Here is a 15,196-nt window from a genome sequence, read left to right as displayed (position 1 = left end):
ACCACCAGGGGTTCCCTAAGATATAACACATACATGTCCTTCAGTAGAAAATGACTAGGCAGGATTTGGTCTTTTTAATATTCAGTTTTATAAAATATAACACATACAAAACTGAATATTAAAAAGACCAAATCCTGCCTAGTCATTTTCTACTGAAGGACATATTCAATAACAAAATATAAACCCGTTGCCGTCAAGTCAATCCCGACTCATAGTGTAAAATTACATAAGTTTTTAAGTAGCAATGGTTGTGCTTTTAATTCTGGATCAGAATCTCTTCAAAACAAGGAAATGGGACAGGAAGGGTGCAGCTAAATCAGGGGAGTTCTCTGTCTACCACCCCATCTGTCCATCTCACCTTACTCCCACTCAAACAGGAGAGGCTTCTCTGAGGAAGGAAGTGACAGAAACCCCCTCCTGGCAGTGAACTTCCAGGGAACAGGGCCCCTCTTTGGTTCATATCTGAATCGTTGGCATAGACTATTCAGTAACTATATGGTGAAGTGATGCAATGCATTGAGGATTGTGCCAGGGGAGTAGATCTGTGACTAAATTGGAGTCTTTCACCATAAAATAAGATTGCCAAGTCCTCTATTATACAGCTATGAATTATATGCCATGGGCTCAGGATTTTAAAAACCTTTTATCCAAAACTGAGTTAAGACGCATGTAGGAAGCATTCCTGCTATGTATGATAAAAACCCCATACTCTGATGATGTATCATTTCAGCTCCTTAAAAGCACAAGTTGGGCTCCTCCTGGTATCTCTGTAATGTTAAAGAAAGAGAGATGTAACAGCTGCAGGGACTGGAGGACTTAAAAGATAAGTAGTGATAAACTGGAACTCAGTTATGGTAACTGAAACAATAAAAGAGTCCATTTCAATATGAAGAAGTGATCTCTTTCTGATTATTACAGTACTCAGAAACCAAAATCTTGGTAAAAGTTAGTGATAAATACCTGAAACATAGGTAATCAGATAATGCAGAAAAAAAAAATTTTAAATGGGGATCCTACTACACTTTATATGATGTTACAAGAAAACAATGGAGATCACTGACAAGCTATTACATCTTTCATAATACAGACATAATTAATAACAAATACACAACATATATTATTCCTTTCCCCTTATTGTGTCATTTTGAAGTATACTTTTCTGACTAATGCTAGCACAACGATGCAGAAGACTTTAAAAAAAAAAATTATCTGGATTCTCAAATGCAAAATTAAACCACCTGTAGTTCATAGAAAGGCAGCGCAAGAAGTGTCTAATTGATGGCTGCCCCCACTGTTACCACAATTTCTCAGGTCAGAGCCACCTGCCGTAGATAGCCAATTCCTGAGAGGGGTGAGGTGAGTAGCAAGAGCTTTAACGTGTATGGATACACAGGAGACAGAGTGGAATGATCTCCTCCAAAGCCTGTCTCCCACAAATGGAGACTGGCTCAAAGATTTATTGGGCAAAATCAAGGGTTTCAGAAACTTGTGGAATGTCATTCTCTCCTGGGGTGGTTTCGGTGATCATGGTCCCAAGGTATCATCTCATCTGCCCAGGGAGTGACTGGTCTCCTGGGGTGATTTCAGTGGTCATAAGACTTTCTTAGATCATATCTTTTGTTTATATAATCTGAAAAGGACATTAGTCATTAGTAAAAATTCAACAAAGAAAAAGGAACTGAGCAGTCAAGAACAAGTTTAGAAGAAACAAAAATGGTGTAGGTCCTGTTCATGTCATGGCCGAGCAGCCTGTTCCAATCCCCCCTTTTTGTTGTGAGTTTCTCAATCTTGGAAACACGTGTTGAGTCTCTCTAGCTGCTTGCTGCTGGATGCGGGCATAGAGCCCTGAAGGTTAGAGGAGTGGAACTCTCGTGTTGTCTGAGCTAAACTATTATATCTCTCTTGTATCTATATTGGCCCTTTATTAGGCTGTCGTCTGTCCTGTATGATGGGGGATGGATTGAAATCCCTGATCAACCATCATTTGGAGCTAGAACTTTTGAATCACTTGAAATGACTCTACCCTTCAGGGAGAAGGCACCAACTCATTAAGACATACATCAAGACACATAAGCTTGTCTAGAAAGAGGAACAATGCAAGCAAAGGTTAAAATAAAAATAAAAGAGATAGAGCAAAAACAGTTCTTAATACCTATACAGCACTTGTTTTTATGTTATTTACCAGTCTTTGTTTTGTCTCTTGAACAGCCATTTAAGTCCTTTAACTTCGTATTTTCAAAAAGGCAAAAGTGGGAAGCGGACAAGCATGTTGCTAGATCCATGTCTGTCCAAATCCAAGGAATATTATAGAATAGGCAAGAATGGGAAACCAGATCAGCATGTTGCCACTGCCATGTCTGTCCAAGTCCTAAGAATATTAAAAAAAAAAAAAAAGAATATTACAGGGTACAAAATGGGCAAAACCATTAAAAGTTTTACCTTCTCACAAACTGGCTACACACTGTGATCTTACATTTTGAATTGCCTTTCTTAGCAATCATTGGTAGAGCTGGAGCTGGGCTCACAAGGACACATCATCTGGGCCCTGAGATGAAGACAACAGAATAATCTCGGAAGATATCTTTTAGGGAACCTTTCACATAAGCCAGAACACAAAAGACTTTCCACTCTCATCATTTTCTATTAGCACTTAGTGAATAGAAATTTATTGGACCAACGAAGACCCTTTTGTTAGTGAAACCTGCACCAATGATTGTTAAGAAAGACAATTCAAAACGTAAGATCACAGTTTCTAGCCAATCTGTGAAAAGGTGAAGTTTTCAATGATTTTGCCCGTTTCTAATGTTAATGTATACTGATGACTGTAACATTCTTTGAACTCTGGCAGAAGTGGCTGGGGCAGCATGCTTGTCCATCTTTCCATTCTTGCTTATTCTGTAATACTCTCCGGACTTGGACAGACATGTCTGTGACAGTATGCTTGTCCTTTTTCCCATTCTTGCTGACCCTGTAATATTTCCTCGGATTTGGGCAGACATTAGGTCTGGCAGCATGCTTGTTTGCTTCCCATTTTTGCCTTTTTGAATATATGCCAAATAAAACTTTCTTTTTGCTTTACCAAACCTTGTGATTTTTTTTCCCCTACAACAGCTAATGGCATAGCCAGCAGGATATCTGAAGCTATGAATCTAGCTGAGCTTGAGGAGACCTGGACTGTGGAGCAGAAGCTGGCAAAAAGAGGTCCTATGTTCTGGACCTACGTGTTCCCACTTCATGTCCCCTCGACACCAACCGGGTGAGTGCTCTTGGAAAATGAGCCTTTGCTTATTCTTTTTTGTTCTTTCTCATGTTTTCTAAAGTTTTGTTCAATATATTTGTTTGAAAGACCAGTTGGTTGATTAAGGAGAATCTTTCTTAGATTTTTCCTTGATCATTTGACTAAGAGTGATATTTGCTAACTCTTTGGTAAACTACAGTTTAGGTCCAGATTCAGACTTTGAAACATTAAAGAGGTAATTCTATGTTCAAAGAGCTCTGGATCACCATAAGCTGCAAAGCTCAGGCCTTTTTGTGACTCAGAAAATTTGGACAATAGTGCTCTGTTTTGTAAAATCTGGCAGTTCCTGACCTGTTTAGCCAAATTCTCAGGGGGCGAAGGGAGAAGTGGTAGTTCCTTACCTTTTTGATGAGATAGTTTCTCAATGAAAAATCACAATGTTAAAATTGAAATCATCAGTAGCTTTAAAGGACTTTCCAACTGGAAGAACTAGTATATTTAAGGCCTAAAATAAGAGACTAGTTCTCTAGCTGGCAGAATGAATTAAGCTCAAAAAGAAGAAAACCAAAAGCTTAAACCTTAAAGCTTAATATCTTTGACTGATCCCCCTATTACTGAGACACTGGTTTGGGGTTCATATTTTAAAACACTATAAACTGAGTATACTACAAGTACTTTGGAATTTCAGTTACCATTTTAAGAAAATTAACTTTTGTGTTGTCTTTTTCTCTTTGGGAAATTTGCTTGATGCTCAGGTTTTGTCAAAAGTTCTAATATTCCTCCATCTGAAGCTCTAGCAAGTTAATGTTTTATCTAGAACCTGTTTTTTCCATTGAATTGAGTCAATCTTACCAAAAATTGCTATATACAGTTTAAGAAACTAGGATCTCCAAGTCCTTGTTTTGTGCAGTATTTTTGTGTGTGTGTGTGTGTGTGCAGTTATCTGTCCATCTCCTTTTGTTCTAAGAGCTTGCTTCTGGTCTACAGCGTTGTGTCTAAATTTCTGTTTTGTACCAGGTTAGAGGCTATGGTTAAGAACTGTTCCTTTTTTTTTAAGGCTATCTTAGAACCTCAGTACTTTCCTTGTTCAGAAAAACTGTGTCTTGTGTCCGTGTTACGATTCAGATTTTTAGTAGCTACTTGGAGAAACTTTGATATAAACTGGTCTATTTGAAAAGTACACCAAGATCTTTATGTTCTGTATGTCAGTCTTAAAACCAAAACCTTTCTAAGCAACTTAAGTTAGACATTGTATGAAATGTGTTTTATTTAAAGAAAAAAGGATAGTTTTGTCTTAAAGTAGCAGTTTCAGAACAGCAAAAGGGAAAGAAATAAGTTATCTTTTGCTTTTCAAAACTCCTAGGCCAACCTAAACATATGTAAATGGAGTGACCTAATCTTGTCTTCCACCTCCATTTAAAAGGTAGGTAGGGTGGGGCAAGATCAGGCCTCCTCAGCACTCAGCCCTCAGTCTCCAAGGTCAAATAGAAATCACAATGAGACACACCTAAAATGGCCTGGAAAAATGTTTCTAGCTGTAGCCAGAGACTTAAGGTTATATTCATATCAATGAATCAGCCAGTTGAGCAGAGACTTTGTGATTTCCAAAGCCAGTTGATAAGATTGGGAAATAGTAAAAGTCGAATGAAAACTTACAATATTTAAAGAAACTTTACTTCAGTTAGTTATGTTTTATGGAATACAGGCTTAAAATAATCTAAGATCTTTTAGGTAACTAATCGGTGTTAAATTAATAGGCATGTGTCATAATTTAAGCTTATATACTTTTGCTTTTTATACCATTGAGACAGATAGGGATAACTGTGCTGGAAGTTATCTAGAAGTTAGGTAAACAGGAACCACACCCTGCCAGCATGAGATGAGGCTGAAACAACCCATGAATTACTTTTTTCTTAGTGTTTTTCTAGTCTCTTCCCCCTTTACAGGCTCCCGCATACGCAAAAGAACAGTGTGACCACTGTTTAACCTTCCTTAGCTCTCTGGAGATGGTGATGTAGTGCCAAAGATCAGTGTGCTTGCACTATATCCCATAATAAGTGATGCCAAGGGCTGCAGAGAGGACTCCATCTTGAATATCAGCGGGTTCCATCTTGGATTCCAGATGTGCATGCAACCTTGATTCTGAGAAGTACCCGCCCCTTGAAAGAAGCCACTATATAGTCATTACTCTATTGTCTCCAACAAACCCATTTAAGCCCTAGCCTTTCTTCCCTTTTCCAGTCTTTTAGAGAGGCTTAGATCCCACTGACTCCTTTTGCTTGACTCAAGCAAAATAAAGCTTGCTGAAGATAAAGGTTGTTTTTCATGTGTATTCTTACTTGGGAAAAGACAAGGACCCTTTGTGTCAGATTGGCGACTGATAACACCATGAGAGAAAGGATATATATGTGTGTTTATTTGGGTCAGCTAATGAGTAAGTTCATTTTTGCCATTTTAAATGGAGGTACTATAAGGTATGCTACAAAGACAATGTTTAAGAGGTTTATTGAAAAGAAATTTATATGATATGGTCAAAAGTTTTATCTGTCTGACTGAAGTTTAATGGCTTAATTTATGAGATTTTTCAGGAGCTTTAAACAGCATATAAAACAAAGAATTAGGTTTCTCACTGTTAAAATAAAATTTTCCTTGATTACTGACTTGAAGAGTTTATCTGTTTTTTGTGTAATCTGCGTAGAAGACAAAACTTCAGCCTCTCATTAGAGTAAGATTCCTGAGTCAGAAACCAAGCCACATGGATTTAGGAAAACAAAAAGAAAAGCTAAGGTTTTTATTTTAAGGTCTTTGGTTAAATAACTTTTGTTTCATGGTAACTTATGATAAGTGCCTGGTAAGTTTGAAAGCCATGAAATTTTTTTTGTAAGGAAAAGTGCTAAAAAGATTTATTTAACATGTTAGAAATTACATGGAAGGTGTTGTCAAAATCAAGAGAAGTACCTAATTCTTTCTCTTTGGGTTAAAATTTGTTTGTATTTTGTCTTATGTTTGCCTAACACTAAACAGAATTCATAATATCATGTATTATGTCATAACTTTATTATTATTTATTTCTAACTTCATTGAAACTTTTTTTTTTTAATCTAGCATCATCAAAGCCAATAGTTTGATGGAAGGATTCAAATTATTTACCTATGAAGTTATTTTTTATTACTATTCAGGTATTTAGAAACTTGATAATCTTGGTATATTCTTAGTATATCCTGACTATGGTATTATGTTTCAAGGTTATTATGAAGTTCTTTAAAAATATGGTTAATGATTATATTTAGAAATATTTTTTATCTAAAGTTTTCAACTGATTTTATTTGACCTTTACGTTATGCTTAAGTAATTTCTGTCAGGTCTTTCACTATTAAGAGGTATGTTTATAAATTAATCATGGCCATATTAAGTTTTGTCACCTGCAGATAAGTTTATACTTTGCTGATTTTCTGAAAACGTTTGGCCAGACTTTTAACAAAAAAGATGGACTATATTGAACTTATGAAAAAGACTGACTAGACTCAATCAAGATTTCCAGAACTCTTATGCAGAAGCTGATGGGTTCACAGACTACAGTCAATCCAGAATCACGTGTAACAGAAATTAACTACGTAAGACTGAGTAAACTATGGGTTTTATGCGAGATTGTTGCTGACATTTTAAAGTCTTTCTTTCTGGAAATAAGAAATGCCTTAAGGTCCTACTTTCTAGATATAAGAAACCATTTTCTTTTCTCCTAAATTATCTAATGGGTTATTTTAACTCTTGAATTAAAAGTTCCTGGTAATTTTTTGGTAAACTTAGCAGTTATAAGTATCAGAACCAGAAAAGTGTCTGAAATTTGAGCTATGATTTTACAAATTAGAATAGCATTAGGTTTCCTATTAGTTCTTTCAAGAAATAGTTTCTGCGTCAATAGATAAACGTTGGTGTATTTATATTAATGCACAATCTGGGGTTTTGCACAGTGCAGTTGTTGCTGAGGCACATGAAAAGCTGTTGCTGGTGCTGCTTATGCATAAACAAACACCTCATGAGATTTGTTTCCTGGTTCAAAGGCCTTAGAGTCATGGTTTCATTGGTTATTTCAGGCAACTGGCCTAACGTTAGTGTTCCTACTCTACCTCCTGATTTGCTGTATAGTGCCTGAGATCTTAAAAACCAGATAGTGCCCAATTACCACTTAGGATTTTTGATCAAAGCTTCTATAAAAAGATCATGATCCAAAGGAGGGAACCATGAAGAATTGTAATCCTCCTGGAATCCAGATTTCTGGCTTTCATGGAAGTTGGGGCAACCTACATAGCCAACTGCCTTTGTGTGTCCTTTTGAACCTCGAGCTTTGAGGAAAAACACTGATTCCTGAAGCCACTTTGAGTCAAACAATTGTCCAGATAAACTGGCAAGACCCTTTTGCTTTGGACATTGTGCTTTTTTTTTTAAGAATTTGGTCTGTTTTGAAAAACTGATTCCAAAGATCAGACAGAGAGTTATGTTTAGGGTAAATCAGTAAACAGAATTATGTTTAGGATATATCAGTAATTGGTTTAATCAGTCTTCAAGACAATGTTGTACAAAATACCTAACGTTTATAATCAAACTTTCACCCTCTTGCTATACAGAAAATTATGTATCTTAAAAAAGTCAGGTTGTGAGATCGGCATCATGGCTCAGGCTCCATTTGTCTTCGATTCCACTTCTACTTTTGAGAAAGTGATCCATGACTATTAATAGGTAAACCAAGGAGGGTCAGCTTGCCCTTGGGAAGAACACTTAGTATGCTTTAGACAGATTTACTGGGGACCTCCAACAAGAAGCCCATCCTATATTATCTTGCTAATCAGGTATTAATAGAAACTTGTTTGTCACATGTAAATTTTTCTATACCTTCTGTTTTCTCTTGACAGATTTTGAGTGCCCTTTATGGATATATGTTTTTGTGTAGTAGATGCAAGTAGTTTAGATGATCCCTTTCCAACTGACAGTGAATTTACATGGACAATCTCTTATTTAGATTCTTGGTGAATGTGTGGGCAATGCACTTTGGGAACCTTAGGATTACCTTTAGATCTTCACAGTAATGATGCCAGTAAATACTGGAAAGGTAATGTTAATTTAGTATGCATTGTAAAACGAGAGTCAGAAAAAACCCCACTGGTCCAACACTCAGGGTATGGTTGTTAACTTTAGTTCCTACTTGTGGTATATTTGATTCGGAAAAATCTTTTATAAGAAATTTATCAATCACTATGGGAGAAATAACAGACAACGTTGCTAGTGGGATGTGAACACAACAGTGATCTCTGACCTCATTAAGCCGAGGGGACATGAGATAACAAAATACCTTAGATTTTATTAGTCCAAGAATAATGTAGTCTGTGCTGTAACAAATACCTCTTGTTGCATTTAGATAAATAACACAGGAGAAGTAGAACAAGATACAAATAGAATTTGAGAACAAGTTACTTGGTTACACACTGTAACACCCTTACAAACACCAGATTTATTTGGTTGGTTTCCATCAGGAATAAGTACATGGGCTACTGCAAGTAATATTCTTAGTCTACATCCTCACAGTACAAACTACACTTTCTTGGGCTAGTGAAAAAAATCTCAAGTCTATTTCATGTCACCTTGGTTTAATGAGGTCAGAGAGCTGTTGTGTTTCCATCCCTCTGGCAATTTCATCTGTTATTTGTCCATGGTAATTGATAAATTTCTTAAAAGATTTCACTAATTCAGCTATATTGTAAGTAGGAGTTAAAGCTACCAACCATATCCTCAGTGTTGGACGAATAAGATTTCTTCTGACTCTCCTTTTATAATGGGCAACAAATTAACATTTATCTTTCTAGTACTTACTAGCCTCATTACTATGAATATCTAAAGATAATCTTAAAACTCTCAAAGTGCACTGTCCATGTATTCCCCAGTAATCTAAACAAGAGGTTGCCCATGTCAATTCACTGTCAGTTGGAAACTGATCATCTAGTTTAGTTAAATCCACCACATGAAAAAACATATATCCATAAAGCACATGAAATTTCTCTAGAGAAAACAGAATAGAAAAATTCACACGACAAACAAGTTTCTATTAAAGAATACATGATTAGCAATACAATACAGGATGGACTATTCCTGTTGGAGGTCTCCAGTTAATTTAAAACATACCAAGTGTTCCTCCCAAGGGCAAGCTGCCCCTCCTTGGTCCATCTCTTTTGAAAACCTGGTTTCTTTAAGATACATAATTTTCTGTATACCAAGAGGGTGAGAGTTGGATTGCAAACATTAGAGAGGTATTTCATACAGCAAGGAAAAAGGAACTGAGCAGTCAAGAATAAATAAGTTTAGAAGAAAAAAAATGGCGTAGGTCCTGTTCATGTCATGGCCGGGCAGCCTGTTCCTCCCAACTACGGACCAACAGAAGGCCCGCCAGCACACGTTCGTGGCGGATAAGCAACCGGAGAGAGGAACGGATAGGACGCTCAGTCGCCCCACAGCCTTCAAAGCCCCTGAGAGCAGGGATGCGCTTCCACTTAAGCCCGAGGCCTCCCAACGGTGGGCCCCAGGCGAAAGCCCTCGCCCCCGGCCCCACTGCCCCGCACGACATTACGCCGGAAGCCAGCGCCCGGGACACAGCGTTCACGGTGTTTGCTGCAGCCACCGCCCGAGGGATAAGAGCAAGAGAAATTTGAGTTACCGGCAGACCACGGGTTTTTGAGAGTCCCCGCACGAACCCCGGACTCTGCACGCTCCCCTCTGACGTGGCCCGTAGGCGAGAGTGGGGGACGTCGAGCCACGCCCGCCGGGCCCGCCGCTCCAGCCAATCCAAGGCCGTCTCTGAGCCGCCCCGCCCACGCGCACAAGCGCGCACCCACCGGGCCTCCTTCCACGTGCCGGTTGCTGGATTTTGATTAGCTGGGGCCGGTAGTGGGCGGGACGGAGAGAAGCCGGCCGGAGAAGGCTCGCAGGCCGGGGTTAGAAGCCCGTGGCGCTTTACGCAGCTTGTTACCTGTGGTGAGTGAAACGTGAGGAGTTACTGGGCGCCGTGGGCTCCCAGCGTCCGGGCGGGAAGAAGCGAGGGAACTCCTGGCTGGGCCTAGACGACCTTGAGGGATTGGGGCCGCGGGGCTGGGAGTAGGGGCGATGCCTGGGATCGCGGTACAGTTGGCGCCGCTGAGATCCGACCACGAGGATCCGGAGAGGCCAGGGGCCTGCAGACAAGGTCTGGGGTCGTGTCGGGTGAGAACATACGGGGCGAACGAGCAGATGAAGCGGAAGCTGACGGACAGAATGAATCCCTGCCGACCGGGCAAGACCCACTGATGGGCGAGTGATGAGAGATCTGTGAAGGGGGGCTGGGGCCGGCTTGGGGAGCAGGGAGCCGGTAACCAGGAGCGTCCCGGAGCATGCTCACTTGAGAGCGGGGGCTGAGCGGTGGGTCTGGAGGGATAGGCAGGGGAGGACTCTGGCCTTGGAGTCCTGACAAGGTCACAGGAAGCGAGAGAGGAGGAAGGTCGAAAGATTGAAGGGACGGCGAAAAACAGAGGTAGTCCGCCGTCTGCCTCCTCTCCCCAAGCCGTGCTTCCAACCACCCTTTGCGCCTTGACCTACCTGGCGAAGGTACGAGGGCCTCGGGCCCTGAATGAAGCATCCCTGGCGGAGTTAAAATTTATTCTTGAACGTAAGCCTGGGGATGGGAAATTACAAAGCAGGGTATGAGCTTAGAAGTGGGAGCAGCCGGAATGGCTTGAGCAGTGTTTCTGCTAGTCTTCCTCTCCTGACTACCCCGGGTGAATGCAGCTATTTTCCTCTTCAGGGTAATCCCTACCGAAGGCATCTAGGCTTCCGGAAGTACCCAGGCACTTTGGAGTAAGACCGGTTTGAATGAAAAGTTCTGGCAGATGGAAGTAGTACCGTTCTCCAGCATGACAAACATGTTTGGAGCAGTGTAGACCAGGAGTCGCTATGAGTTGGAATCGAGTCCATGACAACGGGTTTTTGGTTTAGACTAGGGGTCTCTTACTTTGGTGTGCACCAGAATCACTTGATGGCGCTTCTTAAAATACTGGTTCCAAGAGCCCTGCCCAGACCGTGTGAATCAGAATCTCCAGGGTGGGGCCTCGGCAGCCATTATAAACAAACTTGACAGGTGAGTGATGCAAAATCGAAGTTTTAAAACATTGCTTTTCTAGATAGAGTTCCTGTGACCAAAAAGACAGCCTGTGAAGATCCTTCAGCCTGTTACATCGCCTGATGCCAGGGGCAGCCCATCTTCCATTATACCTCTTCCAGGTTCCCATGCGTTGGAAAGGTTTTCAGTAGTATCTTACTAGGCTTACTGAATAGTTCCTTTTCTCCAAACTCGCTTTAAATATCTGGTTATTAGTGCCTCTTTTGGAACCTGTTCAACTTTCAGACAGCAATCTGGGTCAGTGGCAGCAGCTGGATGAGAAAATGATGATAAAGGAAAATCTAGCAGTGGTGCTAGTGAAAAAGAATATTTTCAAATCACAGTTAAAATTGTTAGGTGATTTAAGTCGCTGGACAGGAAGAGGCTGTATAGTTTTACACGTGGCTTACATTTTTTTCAGTTCAAAGAGAGATCCAGGCTTCTGTTAAGGAATGAATTTCAATGTTTTTCATATTAATATGCACCAACATCGTAACACTGGTGATTTGGCAATATATTGTCTATCAAAGGAACCCTGGACTGAGTATGAAGAGAACTGGGTTCTAATCCTCTTCTGCCAGAGATGTATTCCTCCAGTTAAAAATTCATGTAACTGCTTAGAACTCATTTTCTTATTTGTAAAATGAAGTTATTGGCATGGATTAATCATCTGGGTCGTCCCTTACTTTCAAATTTTGAGTTTCTCATTGTTGACCCTAGTACTTTAAAAGCTAATCATCTTCAATTCAGGTAGCTGTATATTGTGAACACTTGGGAAGCTTCTAGGTGGTAATTAGGAAGACAGTTACCAAAATCTGTCCAGAGAGTATGTCATAAATATATACTATATTAGAATTTTAAGATGGTATAAAGATACCATTTGAACTATAAGGTAACAACTCTGATGTAAGTGTTGGATTTTTAATATTCATCTTTATTAATATTATTCTGAATGTGCACATGAGTTTTATGGATCAGAGAAAGATTATCATTACTCACTTAGAGCAAATAATGATGACTTGGCTCCCCACACCCTGATTCTTACCCCAGGGGTAACATTCTGAAAGCCAGGTCAAATGTCCTACTCATACAAACTTTCGAGTCTGTGTCATAGGTAAAGAATGGAGAACCATAGCTGTTCTCCTAGTCTTCGTTTATATACAGAAAAGAGAGAGCCATCCCCCTCCCTTCCTGAAAGGAAGGGCCAAAACCCTTTTGCTTCATTGAGACAGGATGCAAAGGATCTTCGGTTATCAGCCTATCCTTTTAGAATGTAAATGCATCCTTCCAGTGTACAGATGAACATCTCCCCCCCACTCACCAAAAAAAAACCCATTGCTGTGGAGTCGATTCCAACTCACAGCGACCTTATATAGTATGGAGTAGAACTGCCCCATAGAGTTTCCAGGGAGCACCTGGTGAATTTGAACTTCTGACCTTTTGGTTAGCCAAACTCTTAACCACTGTGCCACCAGGGGGTCTCTCCAATTTTTAGACCTAGAGATACCTCCAAGGTCTGAGCTTTATACTTTCCCTCCAGCCTTCCTGGCACCTTGGGACTTAACCTAAGGATGTAGTTTGGGCTGTAACCATTTGGCCCTCAGAACAGAACAGGTAATTAGACAAATAGCTACAGATCTCATTCTCAAAGTATTTATGATTTGATATGAAGTAAAATGCTCCTAGGGAAAGTGGAAGCAAACAATCTTTATATTGTATGTATTTCCTTGTCTCACAAGGCTAAGGCTTTTTACAGGAACACAGAAATTGACAGAAGTTTTATTCCAAGACAAGAATTTGGTTATGTGTTGTATTAAGACTTGGTTATAGGTAATAGAAGGTGGCACCGCGGTTAAACACTCAGCTGCTGACTGAAAGGTCATGATTGGAACCCACCAGCCCACCAGCCCGCTCCCTGGGAGAGAGATGTGGCAGTCTGCTTCCATAAAGATGATAGCCTTGGAAACCCTATGGGGCAGTTCCACTCTGTCCTCCAGGGTTGCTAGGAGTTGGAATCGAGTCAGTGGCAATGGGTTTTATAGGTAATAAAAATCCACTAGGATGGGTTTAGGCAAAACAAATGGAATTTATTTAAGGCTACATGTTGTGCAAGCTTTTTGATTTTTATTTTGTCTGCCTTTCTTTCTGCCTATTAATGTGCCAGTAACCAGGAATGCATATATAATTAAGATTCTTAGCTGTCTAGAGGGTGGAGGTGTGGGGGAAAAACTTATATAGAGATAACAAAAGAATTTATGCGAAAACAGCATGCTAACAGAACTTAACTCTCCTGAGGGAAGTAAGGAGAAGCTTCAGAAAGGTAGTGATGTTTGAGCTAGATAAAAAGAATGAGGATCACTGACAGGAGGAACTAAATCTGTAAATCATAGAGAACCATAGAAAATTTTTAGATGGAAGAGTAACACAAAGAAAGAAATGTTTAGCAACATTAGTTTAGCAAAGAACAGAAATTGAGGTGATCTGTTAGGTAATTAGTTATCCAGATATGCAGTGATTAGAGGAAAAAGTACCAACATTCTTGTTTTTAATGATAATTCCCAAATGATTTCTTAGTTGAGGAAAAATTAAGGCAAAGGTGGAAAACATGTCTTTACGTCTACAGAAGAAGTTGCTAGTTTTTAAAACTGGATTATGTTATATAATAGTTTTGTCTCATGTTTTCAAGGAGCCAACTCCTACCCTCGTTATCATGTCTTCTTTCATAAATACAACAGAAGAATTATAAAAGAAATAAGTACCTACATACATACAGTTTGGCATATTTCTTACTGAGTGATTAAGCTCTACAGAGGTGTATAATTATTACTGTTTTCACTAAATATTCCTAAATAAATTACCTGAGAATAATTTTGCTTGTTGAAAAATATGACTTCTTAATTCATTCGGCAAACATTTTGTTGTGTATTTATTGCCTGCAAGGCATCACACCAGCAGTGGAGATAGATATGAGCAGAGGAGATCTAGGCCCCTGGCTTCAAGGATTCTAGCAAGAGAAATAGGCAAGTAAACAAGCAGCTGTGATAAGGGTTATAATAGAAAAAAGGTCCTTTTGTTGTTAATTGCTGGCAAGCTGGTCCCTGACTCTTAGCAACACCATGTACAATGAAACAAAATCCTGCCTGGTCCTGCACCATTCCCATGATGGGTTGTGGATCGGGCTGTTGTGATCCATAGGGTTTTCATTGGCTGATTTTAGGTCACCAGGCCTTTCTTCCTAGTCTGACTTAGTCTAGAAGCTCCACTGAAACCTGTTCAGCATCATAGCAACACATGAGCCTCCACTGAAAAATGGGCAGTGGCCACAATGAGTTGCATTGGCTGGGCCTCCTTCATGGAAGGTGAGAATTCTACCACTGAACCTCCAGTGCCCCCACGGGGTCCTATGGCACCGCATAACCAAAGCACTTGTAAATGTATAGAGTCAGGAAGCCATCCCAGAGAAGGTCAGTTAAGGTATGGGAAGGGTTAGCCAGGGAAGAGTATCTAAAGGGGATGGAAAGTGGCGAAAGGGAAGAAGAGTGTTAACAGGCAGAGGGATCAACTTGTGCAAAGGCTTGGCGGTATGGAGAGCACCTGAAAGTTTAGTGTGGCTGAGGTGTAGGATTGGGCAAGACAGTTGGAAGGAAGTTTTTTGATAAACAGTTAATGTCTTTGAGGAGCTTATGATTTGGTATGAAGGCAGCTAATAAACATATCAGCCTAAAATAAATACAATATTTAGTCTCTCCATCCAGTCCATTTATGCAGACTCTTCAAGGCCA

General features: G+C 40.0%; 2 protein-coding genes across 5 annotated transcripts in view; one reads left to right on the top strand and one right to left on the bottom strand.

Moving 5' to 3' along the window:
- Positions 1 to 10,005, bottom strand: part of ACKR2 (atypical chemokine receptor 2) — a 62,468-nt gene extending 52,463 nt beyond the window's left edge. The window contains exons 1-2 of one of the 2 annotated variants that reach the window (XR_007514507.1): positions 9,942 to 9,992; positions 1,136 to 2,368 (exon numbers count right to left, since the gene is read on the bottom strand). The gene's annotated coding sequence lies outside the window, so the exon portion shown is untranslated. Of the gene's footprint in view, positions 1 to 1,135; positions 2,369 to 9,941 lie in introns of those variants that run through there. The other variant, XM_049863467.1, reaches the window with a different exon arrangement.
- Positions 10,006 to 10,171: 166 nt separating this feature from the next.
- Positions 10,172 to 15,196, top strand: part of HIGD1A (HIG1 hypoxia inducible domain family member 1A) — a 32,274-nt gene continuing 27,249 nt past the window's right edge. Inside the window, exon 1 of one of the 3 annotated variants that reach the window (XM_049863470.1) lies at positions 10,172 to 10,258. The gene's annotated coding sequence lies outside the window, so the exon portion shown is untranslated. Of the gene's footprint in view, positions 10,259 to 10,278; positions 10,865 to 10,927; positions 11,394 to 15,196 lie in introns of those variants that run through there. The other 2 variants (XM_049863471.1, XM_049863469.1) reach the window with 2 other exon arrangements.

The sequence above is a fragment of the Elephas maximus genome, chromosome 20, assembly GCF_024166365.1.
Source record: "Elephas maximus indicus isolate mEleMax1 chromosome 20, mEleMax1 primary haplotype, whole genome shotgun sequence".
NCBI lineage: Eukaryota > Metazoa > Chordata > Mammalia > Proboscidea > Elephantidae > Elephas > Elephas maximus.
Note: the sequence above shows the minus strand (reverse complement) of the source record. Positions and strands in the feature narration are given on the sequence as shown.